General features: G+C 44.6%; 1 protein-coding gene across 2 annotated transcripts in view; it reads left to right on the top strand.

Annotated features, from left to right (window-relative positions):
- Positions 1 to 13,545, top strand: part of igf2r (insulin-like growth factor 2 receptor) — a 211,196-nt gene that overhangs the window by 17,459 nt on the left and 180,192 nt on the right. The window lies entirely within an intron of this gene.

The following is a 13,545-nucleotide window of genomic DNA, read 5'->3' as shown; positions in this document are numbered from 1 at the left end:
GGTAATGGTTGATGGGTGTTTTTGTGACTGGAAGGCTGTTTCCAGTGGGGTTCCGCAAGACTCCATACTAGGTCACTTGCTTTTTGTGGTATATCAATATCTATCAATGATCTAGACTTGAATATAGGGGGTATGATTAAGAAGTTTGCAGATGATACTAAAATCGGCTGTGTGGTTGATACTGAAGAAGGAAGCTGTAGACTGCAGGAAGATATCAATAAATTGGTCAGGTAGGCAGAACAGTGGCAAATGGAATTCAATCCGGAGAAGTGTGAGGCAATGCGTTTGGGGAAGGCTAACAAGGAAAGGGAATACACATTAAATGGTCGGACACTGAGTAGTGTCGAGGAACAAAGGGAACCTGGAGTGCATGTCCACAGATCCCTGAAGGTAGCAGGTCAGGTAGATAAGGTGGTTAAGAAGGCATACGGAATGCTTGCCTTTATTAGCCGTGGCATAGAATACAAGAGCAGGGGGGGTTATGCTTCAACTGTATACACTAGTTAGGCCTCAGCTAGAGTATTGTGTGCAGTTCTGGTCACCACATTACAGGAAAGATGTGATTGCACTAGATAGGGTACAGAGGAGATTTACAATGATGTTGCCAGGAGCAGAGAATCTTAGCTATGAAGAAAGACTGGATAGGCTGGGTCTGTTTTCCTTGGAACAGAGGCTGAGGGGAGACCTTATTGAGGTGTATAAAATTATGAGGGGTGTAGATAAAGTGGATAGAAAGAACCTATTTCCATTAGCAGAGGGGTCAAAAACCAGGGGGCACAGATTTAAAGTAATTGGTGGAAGGTTTAGAGGGGATTTGAGAGGAAATTTGTTCACCCAGAGGGTTGTGGGGGTCTGGAACTCACTGCCTGAAAGGGTGGTAGAGGTAGAAACCCTAACCACATTTAAAAAGTACTTGGATGTGCACTTGGGATGCTGTAACCTGCAGGGCTATGGACCAAGAGCTGGGAAGTGGGATTAGACTGGATAGCTCTTTGTTGGCTGGCGTGGACACAATGGGCCAAAATGGCCTCCTTCTGTGCTGCAACTTTCTATGATTCTCTGTTCCTGCACTCCCCCTTTAGAATTGTACCCTTTAGTTTATATTGCCTCGTCTCGTTCTTCCAACTAAAATGTATAATTTTGTACTTTGCTGCGTTAAACTTCATCTGCTGTGTCCGCCCATTCCACCAGCCTGTCTATCATTATCCTCCTCACTGTTTACTATACTTCCAAATTTTGTGTTATCTGCAAATTTTTAAATCGTGCCCTGTACACCCAAGTCCAAATCATCTATATATATATATATATATATATATATATAAAGCGGCTTTTCTGTCTGTCCCGATGTCTGTCTGTCTGTCCGTTCTCTATACGTTTGAAAGTTACAGAGCGTACCGACGCGCGCGTCGCCTCAAAAGAAAGCTTGCGATTCCGGACCGGTCATAGGCATATTTACGTTTCGGCCGGACAAAAATCCCGCCCGCGGTATCCGAAAAACGTTCAGCATTCCGCTCATTAGCATCTCATTAGCGACCGTGTGACGTCGAGGTCCACCAATCGGACGGCGGGTTCCTTCCTACAGTTGAGTGTCGAGTGACTCGACGATTGACCAATCCTACGCTTCGGTGACCTGACCGGTCGACCAATCGGTGCGTGTGTGGGCGGGCCTTATCCTTCTGAACCGAGGTGAGTGGCCGCCATCTTGATTTTTCACAATTTTTTCCCCGCACACTGTGTGTTAGGGAACTAAGGTAAATATTTTAATGATGTTAGGGAATTAAATAACAATTTAATGGGGGGGGGGGGGGGAAAAGAGGAGGGAGGGGAGAGAGGAGAGCCTCGGGAAATCGCCGGGGGGGGGGGAGGAGAGAGGAGAGCCTCGGGAAATCGCCGGGGGGTGGGGGAGAGCCTCAGGAAATCGCGGGTGGGGGGGGGGGGAGCCTCGGGAAATCGCCGGGGGGGGGGGGGGGAAGAGAGCCTCGGGAAATCGCGGGGGGCTCGCGCCGCCCGCCCGCAGCAGCCGTCCATCAGCCGCGCGATACGCGGGGGACCTCGGCTCCGGTCTGGCCCAGCCCGGCCGCTATCACAACGGCACCGGACCTCAGGCTCTAAGCAGGGGGAGGGGCCGGAGAGAGGGACAGAGGGGAGCAGGGGAGGGGGTGGGCAAGGGGTGGGGTGGGGGGAGGGAGGGAGACGGGAGGAGAGGAGGGAGGGATAGGACAGGGAGAGGACATGACGGGGAGAGGGGGGACACACGGGCAGGGAGACCAAGCGCCCCAAAATTGCCCTCGCAACGCGGGGCTCCCCAGCTAGTTAATATATATATCAAGAAAAGCAGTGGTCCTAGTACTGACCCCTGGGGAACACCAATCTGAAAAGCAGCCGTTCACCACTACTTTGTTTCCTGTCACTTAGCCAATTTCGAATCCATGCTGCCACTGTCCCTTTAATTTCATAGGCTTGCCAGCAAAGTTGAAGCCCATTATGTGGCACTTTATCAAACGCCTTTTGGAAGTTCATGTACACCACGTCAACCGCATTGCCCTCATCAACCCTCTGTTACCTCATCAAAAAATTCAATCAAGTTAGTTAAACACGATTTACCTTTTAACAAACCCATGCTGGCTTCCCTTAGTTAATCCACACTTGTCCAAGTGACTGTTAATTTTGTCCTGGATTATCGTTTCTAAAAGCTTCCCTGCCACCGAGGTTAAGCTGACTAGCTTGTAGTTGCTGGGCTTATCCTGCACCCTTTTTTAAACAAGGGTGTAACATTTGCAATTTTCCAGTCCTCTGTCACCACTCCGTATCCAAGGAGGATTGGAAGATTATGGCCAAATTACCTCCACAATTTCCACCTTTACTTTCCTCGGCATCCTTGGATGCACCCCATCTGGTCCTGGTGACTTACCTACTTTAAGTGCAGCCAGCCTTGCTAGTGCCTCTATCAATTTTTATCCCATCCAGTATCTCAACTACAAGCTTTTCACTGACTTTGGCCATCTTCTTCCTTGGTGAAGACAAATGCAAAGTATTCATTTAGTACCTCCGCCATGCCCTCTGCCTCCATGCGTAGGTCTCCTTTTTGGTCCCTAATCAGCCCCACCCCTCCTCTTACTACCCATTTATTTTTATATGCCTATAGAAGACTTTTCGAGTCCCTTTTATGTTAGCTGCCAGTCTATACTCATTAATCTCCAATTAAATATTTTTACTCTAGCTTGCTCCCTGTCCTTTTCCATAGCTAGTCTAACCCTTATGATACTATGATCACTGTTCCCTAAATGTTCCCCTACTGAAACTGGATCCACCTGACCCACCTCATTCCCCAGAACCAGCAATGTCTCCTTCCTCGTTGGGCTGGAAACATACTGATCAAGAAAGTTCTCCTGAACACACTTCAGAAATTCTTCCCCCTCTCTGCCCTTTACGCTATTACTATCCCAGTCTATATTAGGATAGTTGAAGTTCCCCATTATCACTACTCTATAGTTCTTGCACCTCTCAGTAATTTCTCTGCAAATTTGCTCCTCTATATCCTTCCCACTAGTTGGTGGCCTATAGAATACACCTAGTAGTGTAATGGCACCTCTACTGTTTCTCAACTTTAACCAAATAGATTCTGTCCTTGACCCCTCCAGGGCATCCTCTCTCCCCAGCACTGTAATATTCTCCTTAACCAATACTGCCACCCCACCTTTCTTTCCTTTCCTATCTTTCCTGAGCACCCTTTATCCAGGAATATTTAGAATTCAATCCTGCCCTTTTTTGAGCAAGGTCTCCGTTATCGCCACAACACATTCCTATGTGGCCATTTGCGCCTGCAGCTCTGCTGTCAAGTCTTGGAAGGTTACCTTGAGAAAAGGAGAATGACTAAACCACATGAAGGAAGGATATCTTGAGCTGAAATCCACTTCTAAATATAGGTTGCTTTGATTCCCAGTCACATTCATGCTTTTATCTTCTTTTCAGTAAAGCTAGTTGTGTTCCTGTGGCATTGCTCCCGTGGTCTGACTCCTGTGCACAGTTAATGCTGGTTAACAAGCTGGTCTGTCCTTTTAAATGTTCTCTGCAGGGAAATGGTCCAAAGAAGCACATCCAGGTAATTGTAGCTAGTTGTAACCTCCTGGTGATGCTTGTCGTTTCTGGGTCAGAAGCACCCAGCATAGAATTTTAAATTGTTTTACATCCACAATGGAGTGTGATATAAGACGTGTGCGCCTGCAGTTGCACATTGTGACAGATTCAAGTATAATGAAACACTTAGTTGACCTGAATGAATTTTCACTGTATTTAACAGCAATAATTTTTGTTCCCTTGAAGGGACAGCACCTACATTCTAGCAGGAAGATACTAGCACATGTATTAGTAAAACTGCACATTCTCTAACTTGCTGTGTGGTAGCACAGGAAATTTGTATGTGTAGAGGGCTGGTACATATCTTCAGTAAAAGAATACTGACCCTCCCTGGACTCCAGTACACCATTTTCCTTTTTTCTGTTCTTCCTCTTCCCCTTTCTCTCTCTCTCTCTTCTCGCTCCCCCCCCCCCCCCCCCCTTCGAATACTTTACAATCAATATCTGACAACATTTGGAGGCCTGATGTAAAGAAAGAAAATATGCACACAGTTACAATTCACTAGAGCAACCACCAGCTTGGACTTTAATGGATGTGCAAAGGAGAACACTTCTCTTAGTACAACATACTGTGTTCCTGTGACCCTGATGACTCCCTTTCTCCTCTGCCTGCATCAGCATCCCAGACCCATTTCCTTCCTCCCTCTGAGCTTTTTATCATCCAGCATGCTCCCCATCCCTGTAATTTGCCCATGCAAATGTACCATGAATGCTGCAAGTACTAGAGGAGAAAATCATTGTAAAGACAAACTGGGGATAGAGGTTTTTTTTTTTTTTAAGCACAAAAGAATGTGAAAAGAACAGAGGCAGACTAGGCATGATAGAGAAGACGGGGGTTGGGAGCAGGCTAGGTGACACGAGGCGAACAACAGGGAGATTGATCCTGGAAAGGGATTTATTTCTGCTGCTGAGTTTTGGAGCTTGAGCTTGCATCCACCTTGCAATAACTGGTGAAGGAGGAGGACATTGTGTGAAATATAAAGGAAAAGAGAAATATTTGTGGCATAGGGTGTTAATTATACAGAGCAAAAGTTAGAGCAAGTATGTGAGAGGCATGCAGATGAAAGTGGTAGATGTAGGTAAGAAAGTGAGGAGCCTAGAAAGAGGAAAAAGTGGATAATGAACAGGAGGACGGGAGAATATGTAAGAGTGGGATACCATCTCGGGAAGGGAGAGAGAAAGACACAATTTTTCATTTTTGACTGAGCAGTGATGTAGAATCCAAGACCTTGCAATAAACAAATTTCCATCATTCTCTTCTGATTTCAATAAATGGAAATATTAACCATCCTTTCACTATACTGTATTTAGTGCAGTTTGAGTGATAAATTGCTAAGGAGCTCCCAATCATTGTTGCCTTGCTAAACAGTGATCAGATGCTCCCATAAAGGGAGGTACATGGTTGGAGAGGCAGGAGGGAACTGTTGGTTTATTTTATTTGTATAGATTAGATTATGTTCATATCTGAAACAATGACTTATAGTCCGAACAGAACAAATTTTTCCTTGCCAGCACCAAGCGTCGGGTGAGTGGGGGTGGAGGGAATGAGTTGAATGACGTTTGTGCACTGCTAACCAAAGTTTTGAATATGAAGTGTTAAATCACACATTTCATTGGAAAAAGTCAACTTCTACAGCTGAGGTGCAACTGAGTGAAACTCAGAATTGTGGTTGATGTCTCATTTTAAAAGAAAGGAAGTGCAGCTTACCACAAGCAGTAGAGTTCGTTACAAACTTCATATCATCTGTTGCATTCTGTATTGCTTATTGTTAGAGATGGAGACCTAAATTCCAAGTCAAAACAGAAAATGCTGGAAAACACTCAGCAGATCAGGCAGCGCCAGAACATAGTTCTGATGCAAGGTCATCGACCTGAAACGTTAACTCTGTTTCTCTCTCCACAGATGCTGCCTGACCTGAGTATTTCCAGCATTTTCTGTTTATATCTCAGATTTCCAGTATCTGCAGTATTTTTTGCTTTTTGTTTTAATGCTAAATTCCAAGTGTTTAGAGAATTTATTATATGCAATTTCATACCTCGATGTGCACCATGTAGAAATGATGTGAAGATTATTACTTGTATTCTAGTCAGCTTTTCTTCAGGTACTGGCAGTGGTACTGCACAGGAAGTCTTACAGATCAGCTGTAATACAAAGGAAAGTCTGTTGAATGCCTAAGCTTTTGGTTTCAGCTATCATATAATTACATAATTGCATAAAATTGCAAAGGGATATTGATGGATTAAGTGAATAGGTAAAACTGTGGCAAATGGATTTCAATGTAGGCAGATATGAGGTCATCCACTTTGGACCTAAAAAGGATAGAGTAAAAATGCAGAATGAAAGGATAGAGCAGGGTACTTTCTAAATGGTGAAAAGCTAACAGTGGAGGTCCAGGTACATAGATCATTAAAATGTCATGAACAGGTGAAGAAAATGATCAAAAAGGCTAATGGAATGCTGGCCTTTATATCTAGATGTTATAATCTGTCTCTCTGTCCGGCTATACAATCAAAAGTTATAGAGCGTACCTACACATATGTTATATCAAAAGAAAGCTTATCATTAGGGGACTCTCGTAGGTGTATTTACTTTTTCGTCACACAAAAATTGTTAGGGCAGTATACAAAAAAGGTTCAAAAATCCTACCTGTCATTAGCGTTGACTGACTTGCTGCTTGACCAACCCTACAGTTCACTCACCTGATGGTTGACCAATCAGTGTGTCACGGGCGGGTCCTAATCCTCCAGTCTCCCTAAACTTCGCCGCCATTTTTTCCATCCCCACAGGGACAGCAGCACCAAAAGAAACCCCCACATTGCGGCTCCCGATCCCGCCCTGCCAGAGCGGCAGGTAAGTTGGGCTCACTCGGGCCGTGCCTCGCAACCGCTCGGCCCGACATCCACAGCGGTCGGGGGAGCTCAGTTCAGGCCTGTCTCGGCCTGACAGCCCGGCCGCACCTCAACCGCTAGGCCCCGCACGGCTGCTATCACAACGGCACCGGGCCTCAGGCGCAGGGGAGGGAGGGAGGGAGAGGACAGCACAGGGAGACGAGGGGGGCATACAGGGGCAGGGAGACCGCGTGGCCCAAAATTGCCCTGGCAACGCCGGGCACCCATGCTAGTAGTCTATAAATTAGACCTTTTCAGAAGTGAAATTAGGAAAGCTTCCGCACACAGCAATAGATGCTAGATCAATTGTTAATTTAAAATCAGAGATGGATAGATTTTTGTTAACCTAAGGTATTAAGGATATGGGGCAAATGTGGGCTATATGGAGTTAAGTTACAGATCAGCCATGATTTCATTGAATGGTGGAACAGGCTCGGGGGCTAAATGGTCTACTCCTGTTCCTATGAACAAATGTTCAATTGCCTTGTGTGGCTTCTGCCTGATGCATCATTCCGTTTAATATTTAGGTGAGTGGAAATATCACAGAACTAAGGGTAACCATGGTGTCCCCGTTCAGAAGTGTTACAAGTTGAGCTCATTTCAGATACTTTGTGCAACCATTCCTGATATTAGCTGTAAGTGGCTATGGAAAAAAATTGTAATTGTCAAGTTTGTTTTTGGAAACCTGAAAATCTGGTTTAAAGGGAACCATAAGTGGGAGTAGGAGAGTTTACAAGCGCTAAGTAAAAAGGCAGAATGACCTGAATTGTTGTTGTGCCATTGTACTAACCTGTTTGTTTGCAAAGTGGTAGGATATGCATTTGCAGCAATTTTCCCAAGTGGCAGTTTTTGGAAGAGCATGAAACATTTATATTTGGCATCTCCCAGGTCACTAGTTTTTGCAGTGATGAAAACATATGGAGAAACTGCTGAACTGTAAATTTAAATGTTCTTCCCCAATTGATTTCTGTGGAGCTGTGTAAATATAATAACCAATATTACAAAGTAGAAACATGTCAGGAAATTCAAGTGACATCGTAAATTGAGAAGTATTGCCTAAACCTCAATGGGCCATATCTTCTTTGAAAAATAACAGCGAGTTCACGACGCACGCTGTTATTAATCCTCACATTGGCCAGCAAGCTCAGGGGATTAAGAGATACTCCGTGAGATGTGAATATCCAGAATTTTCTGGTTGATTTACACCAGCTGTTTGCCTTGCACAAGCGACCCTTGGCCTCGGTTATTTGCACATTAGCAGCCCATTAAACTCGCTGCAGAAAATTATGGCAAATAATTAAGAGCGTAAGAACTCTTTTTTAATGATGTAATAATTGTTAATGCAATGCCAATCAATCTCTTTGGCCCAGAAAGGGAACACTTCATTCCTGTATGTACTACATTCTTAGATATTAAACATTTAAATTTTTTCCTTTGTCTTTTTTTTCCCCTCGCTCTTGCTCAATCCAATCTCTCTCTCCGTCTCTCTCTCTCTCTTTCTGTACCTGATTCTAATTCACCCTCTTTCTCCGTCACTCCTGTTTCTTGATCCTAAATCTCATTGGTTAAGGACATAGATTGATGGTCACATCGTTCAGGATGGTCCCCGTTGCCCTCGCAAGTTATGGTACAAATTATTTTTGAGCTGAAGAGTGCCATGAGATGCCCTGCTCCAGCAAGATTTGGTCCAATGTATTGCAGCAGTTTAACCCTTATGCTGTTGGCAGGTCCAGTCTGCTATTTTTTAACCATTAAAAATCACACTAGCAGTAGGCAGCTGGTGAGTACTGCTCCGTGTGTGTCTTTCAGTATATGTGCATAAAGCCCATGTATGTTTTCCTTTTTTGGTTGTGGTGGAGGTGGGGTTCGAAGAGACAGCTTGGGCTCAAGTTTTGGAATATTAGAGCTTTGTAATCCTGTACTAGGATTCATATTGAGAGCTTTTCAATTCAAGTTGAAAGGAACTCCAACCTTTATTAGATCATTGAAGCCACATTGACCATGTAGAATGTGATTTTGGTCACCCTCCCTTCAGAAGGACATTGGTTAGGATTCCAACAACAGCCAGAAGTGTGATTCTGGGATTTAGAGCCAGAATTTTGATTTTTGCATTGTAACTAGAATTGTAGAGCTGACATTTTAATTGGAGACAGGGTTGATCCAGGTCTTTAAAAAGCTGAGAATGAGGCAATGTTGATTTAAGGTTATTTTATTTTGGACTGTTAGGCATAGGACTGGAGGGACAATTAAAATTAGAATTTGGTTGAGAGGCACAGAGTGTAGATGTCTTTCCCTCAACCTTAGTAGTGGATATGTGAAACAGACTAACGAGCAGTTGATTGCATTTAACTCGGCTTCTGAGATAAATATAAATGGAGATGATCTGTGGAATGTAATGCCTGGCTCATTTGCTGCTGTGAAGTGTGGTTTGAAAAAGCTAGCCAGGGTTATGGTGGCAGTGTGTAGGGGTTTACATGGAGATCTGTGGATTGATAAACTATATAGTTTTGCTTGGTTTATTTTGGCGTTGGGCAATAAGAACGTTCTCTTGGAAGATTAAATAAGTGGTGGAGAACCCGCGATAGAATAGATTACAGTCCGTGGAAAGAGTATGCTTGACTATTAAACTACCTTTTGTCAGTCCACACTTTCTTGTTTTGTAACTTGTACTAGAGTGCAGCTTGGCATAAATTATAATCTTGTTGCATGTAAAATTAGCTAAGATGACATAAGGGGAAATTGTGTGACTGAACCAGAGAAGTTTACAGCACAGAAGGAGGCCATTTGGCCCATGCTGGCTCCTTGCTAGATCAATCCAAAAAGAATTCCACAGCTCTACACTCTCCATAGTGCTGCATCTTCTCTGTTTCTCCCCTGGCTGGCCTCCCATCTTTAACCTTCCATGCAATTGAGCTCGATGGCTTTAAAGCCCTGTTTATAATGGAACACCCTAAACTGCATACAGTACTTTAACTGGCCTAGCCAATGTTTTGTAGAAATTTATTACTACTTTACTCTTGTACTCTCTGTCTCTATTTATAAAACCCCAAATTCTGTCAATCTTTATGGCTTTATTTACCTACACTTGTACCTTCAGGAAATTATGTATTTGAGTAGCGTGGCCGAGCGGTGGATTAAGGCTCCACTGCGGGTATGGGTTTGAATCACACCGCTGCCAGAATTTGGTTTCAAGATATTAAGGAGGCTGATGGGATAGATGGAGTGAAACTATTTCCGCTGGTTGGGGAATCTAGGACGAGGAGACGTAGCCGAAAAATTAGAGCCAGGCCTTTCAGGAGTCAAGTTAGGAAACACTTCTACATGCAAAGGGTGGTAGAACATAAGAAATAGGAGCAGGAGTAGGCCTTTGGTCCTTCAAGCCTGCTCTGCCATTCAATAAGATCATGGTTGATTATCTACCTCAAATCCACTTTCCCGCACTATCCCCATATCCCATGGTTCCCTTGGTATCCAAAAATCTCTCGATCTTTGTCTTGGATATACTCAACAACTGAATCTTCACACCCCTCTGGGGTAGAGAATTCCAAAGATTCACAACCCTTTGAGTGAAGAAATTTCTGCTCATCTCTGTCCTAAATGGCCGACCCCTTATTCTGAGACTGACCCCTGGTTCTAGACTCCCTAGCCAGGGGAAACATCCTCCCAGCAGCTACCCTGTCAAGCCCTTAAGAATTTTATACATTTCAATGCGATCACCTCATTCTTAGGGATTGTAGGCCTAGTCCACTCCATCTCTCCTCATATGACAATCTCCCCATCCCAGGAATCCATCTAGTCAACCTTTGCTGCACATTCTCTAAGGCAAGTATATTGTTTTTTAGTTCAGGAGACCAAAACTCTATATAGGACCAGGTGGTTTCACCAAGGCCCTATATAATTGCAGTAAGACTTCTTTGCTCTTGTACTCTAATCTTTTTGTAATAAAGGCTAACATACCATTTGCTTGCTATACCTGCATGTTAACTTTGTGATTCATGTACAAGGACACGCAGGTCCCTCTGAATACCAACACTTCCCAATCTCTCGCCATTTAAAAAATATTCTGCTTTGTATTTTCCTGCCAAAGTGGATAACTTCATGATATTCCATTTGCCATGTTCTTGCTCACTCACTTATATCCCTTTGCAGCCTCTTTGCATCCTTCTTGCAACTTACTTTCCCACCAAACTTTGTATCGTCAGCAAACTTGGATAAATTACACTTGGTCCCCTCATCTAAGTCATTAATATAGTTTGTAAATAGTTGAGGCCCAAGCACTGAGCCTTGCGGTACCGCGTTAGTTACAGCCTGCCAACCCGAAAAGACCCGTTAATTCCTGTTCTGTTTTCTGTCCATTAACCAGTCTTCTCTCCAAGCTAATATATTAACCCCAATCCCATGAGCCCTAATTTTGTGTAATAACCTCTTGTGTGGCATTTTATCGAATATCCAAATACACTAAATCCACTGGTTCCCCCTTATGCACACTTAAAAAAAAAAAAAAAAAAAATTTGTAACATTTGTCAAACACGAAATCCGTGTTGACTGCTCAATCATATGATTTTCTAAGTCCCCTGTTACTACATCCCTAATAGATCCTACCATTTTCCCTACTACTGATGTCAGGCTATCTGGTCCATAGTTCCCTGTTTTCTCTCTCCTTTCTTGAATAGCAGGGTAACATTTTCTACCTTTTCTCTCTACTGTCTTTATCCCATCGTTTATTATCAGGGCTACCTCCCCACACATCCCCCCCCCCCCCCTTTCCACTCTGCCTATCTCTTCTACAAGTCAAGTATCCTGGAATATTTAGTTCCCAGCCTTGGTCAGTCTGCAACCACGTCTCCCAAATGGCTATTAAATCAAATCCATTTATATCTATCTGTTATTAATTCATCTATTTTGTTGCGAATGATTCGCACATTCAGATATAGTGCTTTTAGCTTTAACTTTTTTCTATTGTCCCTGTTGTCACCTTAGTCACTAATGCCCCATTACCTTTGTTAAGCTCTCTGTCCCTTCCTGACCCACTGCTTATTTTTACCCAAATCTCTACTCTGCTCTACAGCCTTGACATTTCTCTTGCTTTTGAGTTTACCCTTTCCTGAATCCTCCCACCCCCCTTCATTAGTTTAAAACCCTGTCTACTGTTCTAGTTATTCGGTTCACCAGGACACTGGTCCCAGCCCGCTTTAAGTGAAGCCTATCCCAACGGAACAGTTCTCTATTAACCGACTAACTGATCTGTAGTTACCCTGGTTATAGCCTGCCTATCCTTTTTAAGAGTTCAAACCAAAATTGCATGACCTTGATGTGATCTTCTGTTTTCTACTGTATGTATCTTTTGCTGTGTCCTATAAAAGGAGTTTTTCTCCACTCGGTTGTTCTGTAGGTTCTTTAATGTGAACTCGAGCTTTTTGTTTTAATATTGAGCTGTATGAGCAGTAAACAAAACTCCTCATAGTACAATGAAGCATATCTGGGTAGCAGATGAAGTTGAGATGTCTGATGAAGCAGAAAAGATTTGGGCCTAGAAATTCAGTGGGCTGCGCCTTAAGAGGGCACTAAGTGGGTTGGAAGCCACTGGCCACGCCTCCCGCTAAATTCAGCGGGACGCTAATGGCGGCGCTAGCCGTTAGCGCTGTGCCGCTACCGATGACTTCATCGGTGTGCGCAGCGCCCCGCTAATGCCCCGATTGCGATATTTAGATGCGCCCTCTGCTTTAACGCCGGACGCTATTTTTGACCGGTTCAGGAGGGCCTACCTGCGGCGGTAGAGGCGCTAATTAAAGGAGGTGCGGGGCGGCCATTTTTGTTGCTGGCCGTGCCTGCCAGCGCACCTCCGCGCTGCCGTCCCCCCCGCAGAGTGCCGACTGCGTTCCAAGAGCCCGGCACTTCTCCTCGGTACCGAGCTCTTTTGCCGGCACTCGCGATCCTCGGGGGCCCAGCTGGGCCCCAGATCGCGCTGCACAAGGCCCCTCCCCTTTAAGAAGGGGAGGAAGGCCTGCAGTACTGCAGCGCGACGACGCTGCGGCACGTTGCGCAGCGATATTCAGTTGCAGCGCCCCAAGAGGGATGCGGGGCGCCTCCAGTAGCGCCGCGTTTCCCTCTGGGGCGCGCCAACTGAATTTCCGGCGGGCGGCTGCGACTGCTTCTGGGGCGCTACTTTTAGCGCCCTGGCGAGGCTGGCACCCTAAACGGGGCTGTAGTGAATTTCTAGGCCTTGATCTCAACACACAGATGCAACTTGAGGCTATCTTTAATAACTGTTCCTATTGTGTGCACAAATTGGCACATTCCAATTGAAAGGGGCCTAAGACATGGGTGGCCCTTTGCTGAACCTTGTATTAATTACCAAAACAAAAGACAGAAAGCATCTTCTAGGACACCAGAAAGGAAGATCATCAGGCTGCAATCTAAAATTTCATAAAAGGGGCCTGCAGGCAAGAGTTTCCTAATTGGGTCAGCTAGCTTCACGATTTTACCTTCATGAAAGAACAGCCAGTGCACTTCTAAGATC

The sequence above is a fragment of the Somniosus microcephalus genome, chromosome 3 (assembly GCF_052327205.1).
Source record: "Somniosus microcephalus isolate GS21.2 chromosome 3, FLI_Smic_1.0, whole genome shotgun sequence".
NCBI classification, from domain to species: Eukaryota; Metazoa; Chordata; class Chondrichthyes; order Squaliformes; family Somniosidae; genus Somniosus; species Somniosus microcephalus.
The sequence above is the reverse complement of the archived record's forward strand: the minus strand, read 5'-3'. Positions and strand labels throughout refer to the sequence as shown.